The sequence below is a fragment of the Tachypleus tridentatus genome, chromosome 11, assembly GCF_004210375.1.
Source record: "Tachypleus tridentatus isolate NWPU-2018 chromosome 11, ASM421037v1, whole genome shotgun sequence".
Classification (NCBI taxonomy): Eukaryota; Metazoa; Arthropoda; class Merostomata; order Xiphosura; family Limulidae; genus Tachypleus; species Tachypleus tridentatus.
This window is the reverse complement of record NC_134835.1, coordinates 30,821,455-30,835,501: the sequence shown is the minus strand read 5'-3', so window position 1 is coordinate 30,835,501 and position 14,047 is coordinate 30,821,455. Positions and strand designations below refer to the sequence as shown.

General features: G+C 36.8%; 1 protein-coding gene across 2 annotated transcripts in view; it reads right to left on the bottom strand.

The window, feature by feature from the left end:
- The window catches only part of LOC143231861 (protogenin-like), a 103,221-nt gene that overhangs the window by 79,377 nt on the left and 9,797 nt on the right, over positions 1-14,047 (bottom strand). The gene's annotated exons all lie outside the window — the stretch shown is intronic.

Sequence of the window (14,047 nt, the reverse complement as noted above, 5' to 3'; positions counted from 1 at the left end):
TGTTTATCTACGTACTGTACTGTTCAGTTTTGAGTATATAGTACGTAAATTTTGATTTTACGAATATATTTTTATTTTACCCACTATACGCAGTGCGTACACGATTATGAGTACTAATGACAAGCCACGAAAGTCAGAAACTTATCAAAACTGCTCTTATGAGTTTCAAACTCAAAGAGAACTGATAACTCTAACTTTTAATGCTACAGCATAAAGTGTTATATTATGTACCAAACAATGACCCGTGTATTTATTTCTTTCCATAACATGTAATTTGTCTAAAAAAATTTTGGAAGTCAAAAGTTAGAAAAAATAATGTTAGGCCCGGCATGGCCAGGAGGGTTAAGGCGTTCGACTAGTAATCTGAGGGTCGCGGGTTCGAATCCCCGTCGCACCAAACAAGCTCGTCCTTTCAGCCGTGGGGCGTTATAATGTGACGGTCAATCCCACTATTCGTTGGTAGAAGAGTAGTCCAAGAGTTGGCGGTTGATGGTGATGGCTAGTTGCCTTCCCTCTAGTTTTACACTGCTAAATTAGGGACGGCTAGCGCAGATAGCCCTCGAGTAGCTTTGAGTGAAATTAAAAAATCAAACAAAAAATAATAATGTTAATCGAAAATATTACAAACAGTAGAGTACAAACCTCAAGAGTACAAGCAAACAGAACAGTTGTTGTTGTTGTTAAGCGCAAAAGATACACAAAGAGCTATCTGTGCTCTGTCCAATACAAGAATTGAAACCTAGTGGTTTCTAGAGGTATAACTCACCATACTGCTATGTCACTGGGAGGACAAACAGAATAGCGTTATTTCAAGCACTGCACAGAACAGTTGGATTATATATTCCATTACAAATATATAAAAAAATACTCAAACATTTGATATTACAACAAACCTAACGTAGTCATGTAAATATATACTTACTATGGATGACTATCGTATATTAACATGGACGTCTAGTCCTTTAAAAACTAGCGTAATATAGTAGTACTGTACAATTAACAATCAATATTATTCTTACTGCTGACGTCACTTTTTTGTCTTACAATGACAACAGTAGGATCAAACACTGACTCACACAGTTATCTGCATACTTAATAGTTTGGTGTTGTAAACATTTATAATGTAAACAAATAAGCGTAAAGTACGCAGAAAAACAGTAATATTTAAATACGTGATCTGGTAATGCTTTCATTTCTATAATTAGTATTTATAACATACACGCACTGTTGTATTTATTAATTATTCGCTCTGAGTAAAAACTACAAATTTACTTTCTGTGTATAACCTCCATAACATACAGTGGAGTTTTGCTGTCTAAAAAACCAAAACGACAATGAACGATTACCGAACGTCGTGAAGTTATCAATTTCAAAACACGTGGTTTGTCTGACACGGTTTGATTAGCAAAGAAAACAGAACAGTTGCTGTTGTTGTTAAGCGCAAAAAATACACAAAGGGCTATCTGTGCTCTGCCCACCACAGGTATTGAAACCGGTGGTTTCTAAGAGTATAACTCAGTCCTGTATGCTGACCAATTGTTTCTTGTTTTTATAATTAGAAACTTATTTTCTCACCATCATAACACACACATACGCATATATATATACATACACACAAAGTTATTACACTGTCAGATGCCCCCTCTAGTATAGCGGTAAGTCTACGGATTTACAACGCTAAAATCAGGGGTTCGATTCCCCTCAGTGGGCTCAGCAGATAGCCCAATGTGACTTTGCTATAAGAAAACACACACACACTGTCAGATACACTTTACGTTGATTAACCAACAACTAACAACAAAACTGACCCCTAATGTATCTCAACAGTTTTGTGAACAAGCGACTATCAAAGCCGGCCGTAAGATTAACAGCAGCAGGTTACAAAACAAAATCGTTAAGTTTATCTTTTAACTGAATTAACAGCGAGCAAAGTGCTTCAAATAAACCAACAATAAACACTAGTATAATATTACAATCAAACTTTCACTAAAACTTTGAGCTTTAAGCTTAAAGCTGTTTCCTTGTAGAACAAGTACACATTTCGGTATTAAAAAAACAAACTTAGTTCTTCAACACAAACCAATAATTAAGGTTTAAGGCTGTAAACTGTATCATTACGAATGAATACTAGTATTATATTTTGTCTTTTTACTTTCTATACGGGTTTGGCTCGTGCGTCGTCAGAATACGCTAACAGCCGAGGCATAAAGCATGCGATAAAAGTGCATACTATTTCCATTTAGCTCACTGGATTAGAATTATAGTTAAAATGTTCAATAACGGAAACATCCCAGTTTTTATATTTACTTTCAATGGTTTTGTTTGTTTTAATTTCGCGCAAAGCTACACCAGGGTTATCTGCGATAGCCGTCCCTAGTTTAGCAGTGTAAGACTTTTGGGAAGGCAGCTAGTCATCACCACCCACAGCCAACTCTTGGGCTAGTCTATTACCAGCGAATAGTGGGATTGACCGTCACAATATAACGATCCCACGGCTGAAAGGGCGAGTATCTTTGGTGTGACGGGGATTCGAACCCGCGACCCTTAGATTACGAGTCGAGCGCCTTAACAACCACCTGACCATGACGTACCTTTACTTTTAATGGTTGCTTTACCATTTTCCATTCAAGAAATATAAAACTGTTCATAATGAAATTAGTTTAGCTTTGAAATATTTTCAAACATTAAGAAAATACTTCATAGAAAAATCGAGGGAAGAGAGTTAATTGATATACAGTGGAGCGCTATTAAGCCGCGGACCAGTAAACCGCGAAATCGCTTAAGCCGCTGTAGCAAGTCTTGTGAGCGATGTGAGCGAGAATTATCGCGGCTCACCGCTAATTTAAGAACGTGTAAAAACGCGGCTTACGAATTTAATCCTGGCTTTATAACTTCAAGGAGATATTTAAAAAGGATTTGCTTTAATTTGGGAAATAACTAAAATATATTACAATAGAAATCGACCGTTAATCTACCTTATCCGCTCTCTGTGTCAGCTTTATGGAGGCCGCCATTGTTACCGAATCACACCTCTCCATACATTAAATTAATCCGCGGTAAATCCGTGAAAAAAGTGATCAGTAATTAAAGTATTATTTTTAATTCGATAATCCGATATAATTATCACGCAATGGCCCGGATGAGGCTTCTCGGCGGAGCTGTTGGCGACTTCGGCTTTTCAGTCACAAAGATTTAAGCCGCGGTTAAGCAGATTGACCCCCCAAATACCGCGGCTTAACGGCGCTCCACTGTACTTTTTTATTTTCATTAATAATTACTATGTTGTTATTTTGAATGAAGCACAAAGTTACTCAATGGCTTATTTGTGCTCTGCCCACCACGGGTATCGAAACCCGGTTTTTAGCGTTGTAAGTCCGCAGACATACCGCTGAGCCACTGGGGGGCTAATGACTGTGTCTTCTATTTTGTTTTGTTTTAGTTTCGTGCGGAATTTTTTTTCGTTTTATGGCGAATAGACATATGGTAAAATAGTAAAGAGATGTAATTATAAGCTGATATTTAAAATATATTTTTTATCAATGTTTATTACGTAATTTTAATCATTCCAGATGACTGAAGAGAAAACTTCAGGGCTTAAAATGATGAAGTTCAGGGTTTGATCTTTAACATTAAAGCGAGGAGGGCTACCTACAGTGCATCATCATCGAAAGTGTGATGTTACAATTAACATTTGTAATTAACGCAAGTAATCACCGACACGAACTTAAAAAAAATGTGGAAACGTATACAATTTCAAACTCATATGCTATCCCTCGCAGCAAGCGCGCACACACACACAGAGTTATAACACTCAGATATACTTTTATATAGTTCATTTCCCGACTATTTGACGCAAATTCATAAACTTGGAATGTCAACCAACGTAGTGGTATGTGATTTCTAAAATGTGTTGTTATAACACAGTCAGGAAATCGAGTGTTATACAGTTTAGTGATAATTAAAATTTAATACTGATAAGTACTGTAAAAATGAACAGAAGACAAATATATATGTAAAAACGGCTGGTATGGGTAGAGAAAACAATGTAGAGGAGCGAACAACGTTTCGACCTTCTTCGGTCATCGTCAGGTTCACAAAGAAAGAAAGAGGTAGCTGACCGACAGCTGACCACATGTTTGAAGGCGGTTGTGTAATTGAGTGTAGAAATGTAGAGGGCATGCTTAGATGTTGGATTATATTTATTAATATAGGTATAAAGGTGTTCGTTTGTATTGGTTTATTTTGGGCTTGAGTAGTTGTATAAGTAAGGCTTCTTTAATTTTACGTTTGTTTATGTTTGTTTCTTTATTTAGTATTTGAGTGTTTTCTATGGTTATGTTGTGTTTATTTGACTTGCAGTGTTCGAAAACGTGTGAAGGTGACTTTTTATGTTTTTTGAATCTGGTTTCCATTTTTCTACTTGTTTCTCCAATATAGAAGTCGTGGCAGTTATCACATTGTATTTTATAAATAATGTTGGTGTGGTGTTTGTCAGTGTAGTTTTTACATAGTATAGACCTCAGTTTTGTGCCTGGTTTTTAAATAAATTTGGTATTAACTGGAATGTAATATTTTGTTACTAGTTTTTGCCAAATGCTGGTTATTTTTCTGCTGATGTCGGGAATATATGGTATGCAGCAGTATATGCTTTCATGACTATTTTAATTCACTCTTGGGGTACTATTTAAGAATGAATAGTGGGATTTCTCACTACATTACAACACCCCCACAGCCGAAAGAGTGACAATGTTTGGTTAAATTAATCGAGTCGCAAACAAATGTTTAAGTGTGCACCCATATAGTTTGTTTGTTTTGTAAACAGCTTAACGTTGCCAACTCAGAATAACGTCTCACCAGTAAAATAAACCCAAAATATTTTTTACATAAGTAGTAACTAACAGGAAACACTCACACTGAGTAATAAGAACTATAGATACACGCGTCAGTCTAAAAGTCTACATTGCGAAATCTACAGATTCACAATACGAACTCATTAATGGTTATTCTTATACATTAGTACGTAAACGTAGTTTGTTTCGAATTTCGCGCAAAGCTACACGAAAGCAACCTGCCCTAGCTGTCCCTAATTAAGCAGTGAAAGACTAGAGGAAAGGCAGCTAGTCATCATTACCCACCGCCAACTCTTGGGCTACTGCTTTACTAACAAAAAATGGGACTGACGTCATATTGTTACGTCCTCATGGCTGAAAGGACAAGGATGATTGGTAGAAAGTATCAAAATCTGACAGCTTTCAATTAAGCGTGATATTCTGCTTAATAATTCAGTTAATCATACAACATTAATAGCACTATGCATATCACGTGATCAACAAGGAACAATCTGTTCTTTTAAGACTTTTCGGTTATATTTTGAGAAAAATAAATATTTAACCCTCCTTTTATTAAAAATATATATAATAAAACACCGGCTTTAATTACCTCAAGAGCTTATTCCTTATGTGAACCACCCTGTTAAAAAATACAACTGTCTTAATTGGAACGTATGTACTCTGTCTTCAGTACGTTAAAAACTTGTGTCCCCGCGACTTTTGTCTTTAGAATACAGCATAAAGACATCAAAAGTCTTTATCAAACAGAAAACTCAGCTAACCTGATAAAAGTGTGTACAATAAACGCTTGGACTTCCTTTTCTCAGAATCAGATAAATCGAAAAATATTAACCTGTCCTTGTGAGATAATCATCTCATCCCCAGAATCAGACAAGTAACCCTCTGAACTTTTTCCAATAAGTCAATATCCTGTCAGATAAGGAAACAAAACTGTTTACAATACACCAAACGACGCGTATCTAGCGACCTCTGTAGAGATAGTTACCTGTTTTCACTTGTAATCCGTGTGTCTAAACACACCATAAAATTATATTAGCTTTAACATTTGCTACAAAATATTTCGAGAACTTGAATGCTTTTCTGTCACTGTGCCAAGGTCCTTTCCTTCATTCAAGCTACTGAATTCGTATCTAATAAAAGTTGTGAGGGAAATTATGACAATACCCCACACTTAACGTAATTAAACATTGTCTGCCAAGTATCTGTCTAACTTAGCAATTAATCCAAGTCATTATGTAGTGCCACAACATCCAAGTAGAGACAGAAATGTCCCTATCAGTACTATTCACGTAAATAAGAAAAAATCAAAGGCTCAAACACTGACCCATGATGTAGTCCACTGGTACGAAAAGTCCAACTCTGAATGGACTTCTTCAAAATAAACTTTTACTTTCTCCCATCCAAACACTCAACGATACACCAGATCCAAATACTTAACAATACAACACATCCAAACACTCAATCATACACCACATCCAAATACTTAACAATACAACACATCCAAACACTCAATCATACACCACATCCAAATACTTAACAATACAACACATCCAAACACTCAATCATACACCACATCCAAATATTTAACAATACAACCATCCAAACACTCAGTCATACACCAGATCCAAATACTTAACAATACAACACATCCAAACACTCAATCATACACCAGATCCAAATACTTAACAATACAACACATCAAAACACTCAATCATACACCAGATCCAAATACTTAACAATACAAGACATCCAAACACTAAATCATACACCACATCCAAATATTTAACAATACAACCATCCAAACACTCAGTCATACACCACATCCAAATACTTAACAATACAACCATCCAAACACTCAGTCATACACCAGATCCAAATACTTAACAATACAACACATCAAAACACTCAATCATACACCAGATCCAAATACTTAACAATACAACACATCCAAACACTCAATCATACACCACATCCAAATATTTAACAATACAACACATCCAAACACTCAGTCATACACCAGATCCAAATACTTAACAATACAACACATCCAAACACTCAATCATACACCACATCCAAATATTTAACAATACAACACATCCAAACACTCAGTCATACACCAGATCCAAATACTTAACAATACAACACATCAAAACACTCAATCATACACCAGATCCAAATATTTAACAATACAACCATCCAAACACTCAACGATACACCAGATACAAATACTTAACAATACAACACATCCAAACACTCAATCATACACCAGATACAAATACTTAACAATATAACACATCCAAACACTTAACAATACACCAGATACAAATACTTAACAATATAACACATCCAAACACTTAACAATACAATATATACAAACATTCAACAATACAACACATCCATACAGTCAACGATACCAAAAAATCAAAATTCTCAACCATACAATATGCAAAAAATTTGACTGAAATAATACTGGGAAACATTTGTTTCATTTCGTTATGTGTTTCAGTTGTCTCCTTATTCGTTGAATTTCGCGAAAACCTACTCCAGAGACCGTTTTCTACGCAAGAAGCCCTTAAATTTGAAGCTATGGACTAGGTGTAAGGCAACTTGTCTCCCGCTGGTGCAGCGGTAAGTTTACGTACTTACAACGCTAAAATCAGGGGTTCGATTCTAATCGGTGGACTCATCAGATAGATAGCCCGATGTGGCTTTGCTATAAGAAAACACACACTTACTGCCAAATCGTGCACTATTCTTTTACCAACGAAGAGTTGAAATGGTCATCACTTTATAGCGCCCTCTTGGTCGAAAGAGCAACTTCGGTAACGAGATTCCAAACCGTGTCCGCAGATCAAAACTTTAGTACCCCAACCAACAAGCCGTTTTAATTGCCTTAATAACTGTGCAGGCCACGAAACAAGATTCTGTAGCGAAACTTCTAAAACTGTAGTTTTGTATTGTCCCTTTAAAAGTACGAGCCATCAATACAAGTGCTGAGTAACATGTTAAAAACTACCACATTTTCCATGTAATTACGCCAAATGAAAACCCTGCTGAATTACTCAAACGAGTAACGGAGTCCCTTCTGTAACATTTAGTGAATTCATTGGAATATAATTTTGATATTTTTTGTTTGTTTACAGGAGGCTTAATAAAGATAAAAAACTGTTTTTCGTTTTTACATTTATGAAAATCTACTGTCTAATTAACTCCGACTGATCGAACTTCTCCCGTAACACACAACTGAACTTTACATAATAGCCAATGGTTGGCAGTTAGTGGCCATGTGGTTAAAGTGTGCAAAAGTCTAGTACACGATGCCGGAAGCACTGAGACTGACGGCCGTGGGACGTGATGGAAAAAAAAAAAAAACCCCGACCTTGAACTGCCATTTTTGTGCCTGGTTGAGACAACCATATCTAAACCCTGTAGAGCAAGACGTGGTTTCCAGGACCTGTAAAACCCTGGCTGCCTGCTCAGACATCCTTTGTTCACAAAAACATTTAGTTGCACATTAAAATATTTCAAACACAATGGAGTAAAATTTTTACGTGGGATATTTCCACCCTGGCAATAAACGTGTGCGACATTAACCTTTTCACCCGTTTTATTATGGCGAAGTTGGAAGTTTTCCATCCACTTCATATTCAACGACTAAAGATCGTGTTCTGGTCTTTATTTAAATTTTCACAATTGGAAAAGTCCTTAGAAATACGGATTATCTTGTCATTAAAGCTAAGAAAACCAGAAGGTAATCGCACTGTACCAGCTACTATGTACATCTACAACTGTGAACAGATCGAAACGCGAAGTTCTATTGTTTAATACAAAAAAAAAAAAAGTCGAAACACAATTAGACACAAAACGAACGACTAAACTTTTCCCCCTGATGTGAAGGTGTACATCAAAAAGTGTTTAGCGCAATCTTATAGCATAAAACATGTATATATTTATGAGTAGCATTTAACATATTGTTCATCTTAAGATTCTTTACGTTCGTATCTCTCCTACAGTATCACTGTTACTACTGAGGAAGCTGACTTGCTTGAGAAAAGTTTAGCTTGATCCACCATATGAGAACACGATTTAACCAAATTAATACAATGTATTTAATATCCCAAGGTATCAAAAAGCGTTTTTCAGAAGATATTTAATATGCGAAGCATTAAAAATTATTTTTCAGAAGGTAACGAAACCTGGAAAACGAGCAAACCAAGCACAAAGTTGTCTTTCATATAAACGTATGACAGATAAAGGCCAGTGTAGTTGATGAAGTCGTCTTTTTACACAGATGTCTGGGATTAATTTTCATTTAATTAATCGGTACTACTAACCAAAATAATAAACAAATTAACATGGGACTCTCATCCCAACTTACAGTCCAATAACTATCAATTTTGTTGCTGTTGTGGCCAAAGCTAACACCACCTCACGCAGATAGTATTACGGTAATTTCTCAAATAATCGAGTTCCCTGCGTTTTCGATTTTCCAATTCGTCATCTCACTTGTGGGGCTGCCACGGAGGTGGAACGCCATAAGGGTGCCAGAAACATTGAATGACGTAAACACTCCCTCACCGACCCCACATATCAGGGAGAGTACTACCTGTGTAAATGAGTATTTTATTAAAACCAGTTGTGGTCAAATAAAACACCACAACACGTCTACACTTAAGTATCGGCGGAGCTTCGGGCAGTTAAAATCAAGGGGTTTTATTGGTTTATTTTGAATCTCGCACAAAGCTACTCGAGGGCTATCTGCGCTAGCCATCTCTAATTTAGCAGTGTAAAACTAGAGGGAAGGCAACTAGTCATCACCATCCACCACCAACTCTTAGGCTACTCTTTTATCAACGAATAGTGGGATTGACCGTCACCTTATGAAAGGGCAAGCATGTTTGGTGTGACGGGGATTCGAACTCGCGACCCTCGGATTACGAGTCGAGTGCCTTAACCACCTGGCAATGCCGGGCCTAAAATCAAGAGGAAAAATTATACGAATAACAAGTATAAAAAAAGTTCTAATTATAACTATAGAAAATTCAACACCACACACACACACACACAAATATATACAGCATACAATAAACTGTAATACGAGGTTCACTCCCAATATGGTAGACATATGAGCAGCTGTGTTAGTGGTTACGAAAGTTCTAAAAAATCAGTAAATTCACACACTTAATTATGGATCAGACACACATCTACGTTTAACATTTATTATCAAAATCAAAACGTACTCAAAATAACTGTATACTTCAGTTAACTTGCGTTAGGACTAAAACCATTTGAGAAAAAAAAGCGCAATTAGGTTTATTAGCCGATTACCCGTGGCACCAGTGTATTAGATCCGCGTGTGACGTATTCATGACGTCACACCTGCACCCTAACAAAAATAAATAAATAAAAATATCGAGTTTTCCTTAACGGGAAAGGGAAGTGAAACGGGAAAATCGTAACCCCTATTCCAAATCTACATGCACACAGGATAAAACTTTTGTGAAGTTGAGGACTGCACACTGCGCATTAAATTTTTTTTTTTTCCACTACCATACATTAAGCAATAGTTCCATTACAGTACCATATCGGAACTTCGTGAAATGCGTCAGAGAGCCATCTTTCACTTGTATCATAAACTAGAGTGAAGGAAGACAGCTAGTCAAAAGTAACCCCCGACATCCCGTCTGATGACATAACAGAATTTGACATTCACTCTTATAACTGATCCACAACCCGTTAAAATGCAGAGTGCGTTTTTACGGCAATTGGTCGAATTTTCGTTTTATTCTTGGCAGGGGTATTCAGAAACTGATGTTTATTTTCGCGAACGCGAACCACGACACCTTTTATTCACACCCCAGTACCTCATCCACTAGGCCACGCCTGGCTAATAAGTAAAAAGTCTTTTAAGATAGACTTGAGATTAACAGACGCACCTAAGCCTATAACGACCTTATTTCTTTACTTAGTAATCCATTAAATTATTACTCTCTGGTGTTTTATCAATGGTTCCCAATGAAATACGTACAAGCATAATACTTTACAATTTGTAGAAATATTGTGCTGATGTTGATTTTTTAAAAAAATAGACGGAATATTAAGTTTTACAAAGTTCTTCAATGAGCAACAAATGTACGATAGTCAGTCCATGAAGAGCCCGGCACGGCCAAGCGTGTTGAGGCGTTCGACTAGTAATCCGGGTTTGAATCCCGATCCCACCAAACGTGCTCGCCCTTTCAGCCGTGGGGGCGTTGGCAACAAAAACCTTGCCTTCAAAACTGGCAGAAATATTAAAAATTGTAGTGTAACGTGTGAACTTTGTGCGAAATAGTGCCCTGAAGCACCGCATCTTCAAAGAGCTGTGTAATGAAACGGGCTTTGAATTCGAGGTACTTCTGTACCATTCTAACGTTCGGTTGTTATCCCGGGGAAAGGTGCTGAATCGTGTTTTTGCCATGCGTGTGGAATTAGCCCTGTTTTTGCGAGAGCACCAACATTGGCACGCAGATTGGTTCGAGTTAGCGGTCGGTGGTGATGACTAGCTGCCTTCCCTCTAGTCTTACACTGCTAAATTAGGAACGGCTAGCGCAGATAGCCCTCGAGTAGCTTTGCGCAACATTGAAAAAACAAAAAAACAGTCCATGAATTTCGTGTTTGTATGTTCGTTAATTAAGATGTTCTCTATTACTTGTTGTTGTTACTTACTAACAGTCTTTGTTACAGTGCTTGATATATTCTATTCTATCTTTACATTTCATTATTATTCTTTTATTACAGCGGTTGTTTTGCATTGTTAGTATCCTAACACACGTATTGAGGACTAATCTAAATCTCCTAAGCTGGCCGAAACACTTTAAGATATTACTGGGTTTACGATCGAACGTAACCGTGGGGGCACCGACCTGATACAAAAATGCATTATAATCATCATACGTAATTATATGTCGTTCAGATATACTCGTTACCGGACTAATTTTGGTTTAAATAGGTAGCTTCCTTTAATATCGGAAGTTACTGCAGACCAGAATAGAATAACAAATAGTTCAGATCTTTTTGAAGAAGCACTTCCAAGGTACTGTACAATATAAAACACGTTAGACCACGTTAAATATCAAAACCCATATTATGACCAGTCAAGGCTGCAGTTTATCACAGAGAAACATGGTTCAACTAAAAAAAAAAAATGTATCTCACTCTTCATTCACGTTTCTGACAACGTGCAATCGTGCTTGCTCAGACAGCAAAACAAATAGATGTTGGAAACTGATTTATTTAAACTCAAAAGAAATCTTATAATAACGGTGCTTGCTGTGTACAGGTCTAAAACTCGGATCTTGGAAACCGATCATAAATGAGCAATATTTTTTTTTTATAACTAGACAATATTTTTATAGCTTAGCAATAAATAAAACGATTGAAATTTCCAAGAAAAAGTTTCAGATTCAACCAATAAAAAATTACAAAAAAACGAGTAATTTTCAAATACAAAACAACCAAAAGACAAAGTTGCAAAAAATATTTGTTTTCCTTCAGCGAAAATCTCATGAGTGACGCAACAAAAAAGCAAGACACTTTCGTTGTTAACTTGTCCACAAAGAAATATTTCAATAAGCTTTACTCCGTGACGTCATGCTGTGATGATAGCTCAGTTTGAAACAAAAATTTCAATAAAATCCTTTTCCTCATGGATGGTGAACACAGTTGAATGTCAAGAAGTAGAATTGTCAGACAATTCCAGAAAAGAGTCATAGGCCTAATAGCCTTCTGCAAAAAACTATCAGTTGTACCTACCTGGAGGGCGGGTACTTCTCTTAGCGCTAATAACGTCAATTCTGGTCAACAGGACCTGGCATAGCCAAGTGGTTAAGGTGGTCGACTCGCAATCTGAAGGTCGCAGGTTCGAGTCCCTGTTCCAATAAATATGCTCATTCTTTCAACCGTTAGGGCGTCATAATTCAACGGTCAATTGTACGATTCGTTGGTAAAAAGAGTAGCCCAGGTAGCCCAAGAGTTGGCGGTGGACGGTGAAGACTAGCTACATTCCCGTCAGTCTTATTTTCTAAATTACGGACGGCTAGTGTAGTTAGCCCTCGTGCAGCTTCATGCGAAATTCATAACAAACAAACTGGTCAACAACAATTTACTTAAGACAGGGTTCAGTAATTTTTTTACACCATAAATTATCCGAGCTGTTGTGATGTAAGTAATATATATTTTTTTTCACTATGTAAACAGAATCTTAAAGAAACATATACCTCGTGTTTACATTACTGGCCCGCATTGAACCGGAAACGATTTAGGTTAAGGTCATATACTTAAAGACAGGACATGACGTTATTACTTACTTCCAGGTTTCTTTAAGAAAAGTGGCTACATATTAGGGTAACAATTTGCTCGAGAAAAAAAAACTGTGAAAAGGAAAATTTATCACGTGTAATTAAAAATGTTATTTCAATGGTATTAGTGCCTTCTGTGGCACTTTACAATTCTAAGGTTAATACATAAATGTTCGTTATTCTAGTCCATAATATAATTATTAACAAGTGCAGGGGCGTAGATTTTTTACACCCGATGGGGGGGGGAGATGATTTTTGCAACCACTTACGTGGACTATTAAATTTGCAAATGTACATTTCGGCTACTGAAAAAGCCTACATCTAGGCCTAATTATGTAATTCGATTGGTAAGAACACGAGAATCACAAGAACAAACACACAATTTGTAGGCCTGTGATGCAATAAAACAATTCAACAGACCAAATTGTAGGGGGGGGTGATTGTATGCACCATACCCCCCACCTAAAATGAAGAGGGGATGTATACCCCCATCCCCCTAGGATCTACACCCCTGAACAAGTGATACAAATAAGCATCGCCTTAGCTTATTTAACATATAAATACAAATATATACGAAGTGAAGACGAGTCGAGCGTGTACTATGTAAATACCGGGGAGTCATGCAAACCAGTAGCATTTTATTTGTCCATAAAGGATATAAACATTTCTAAACTCGTTAATGTCACATAACTTACGTACGTTTAACAGGTGTCAATCAAACTTGAGCTTAAATAGTAACTGCATAAAGGTGTACGAGAAAGTAAACTAACCTCACGAACAGGAAAGGCGATCACGAACAAGTGAATTTAGATGTGATGGTGAATGGTTTTGAGAGTATTAACACTCCTACGAAAAGTGGGG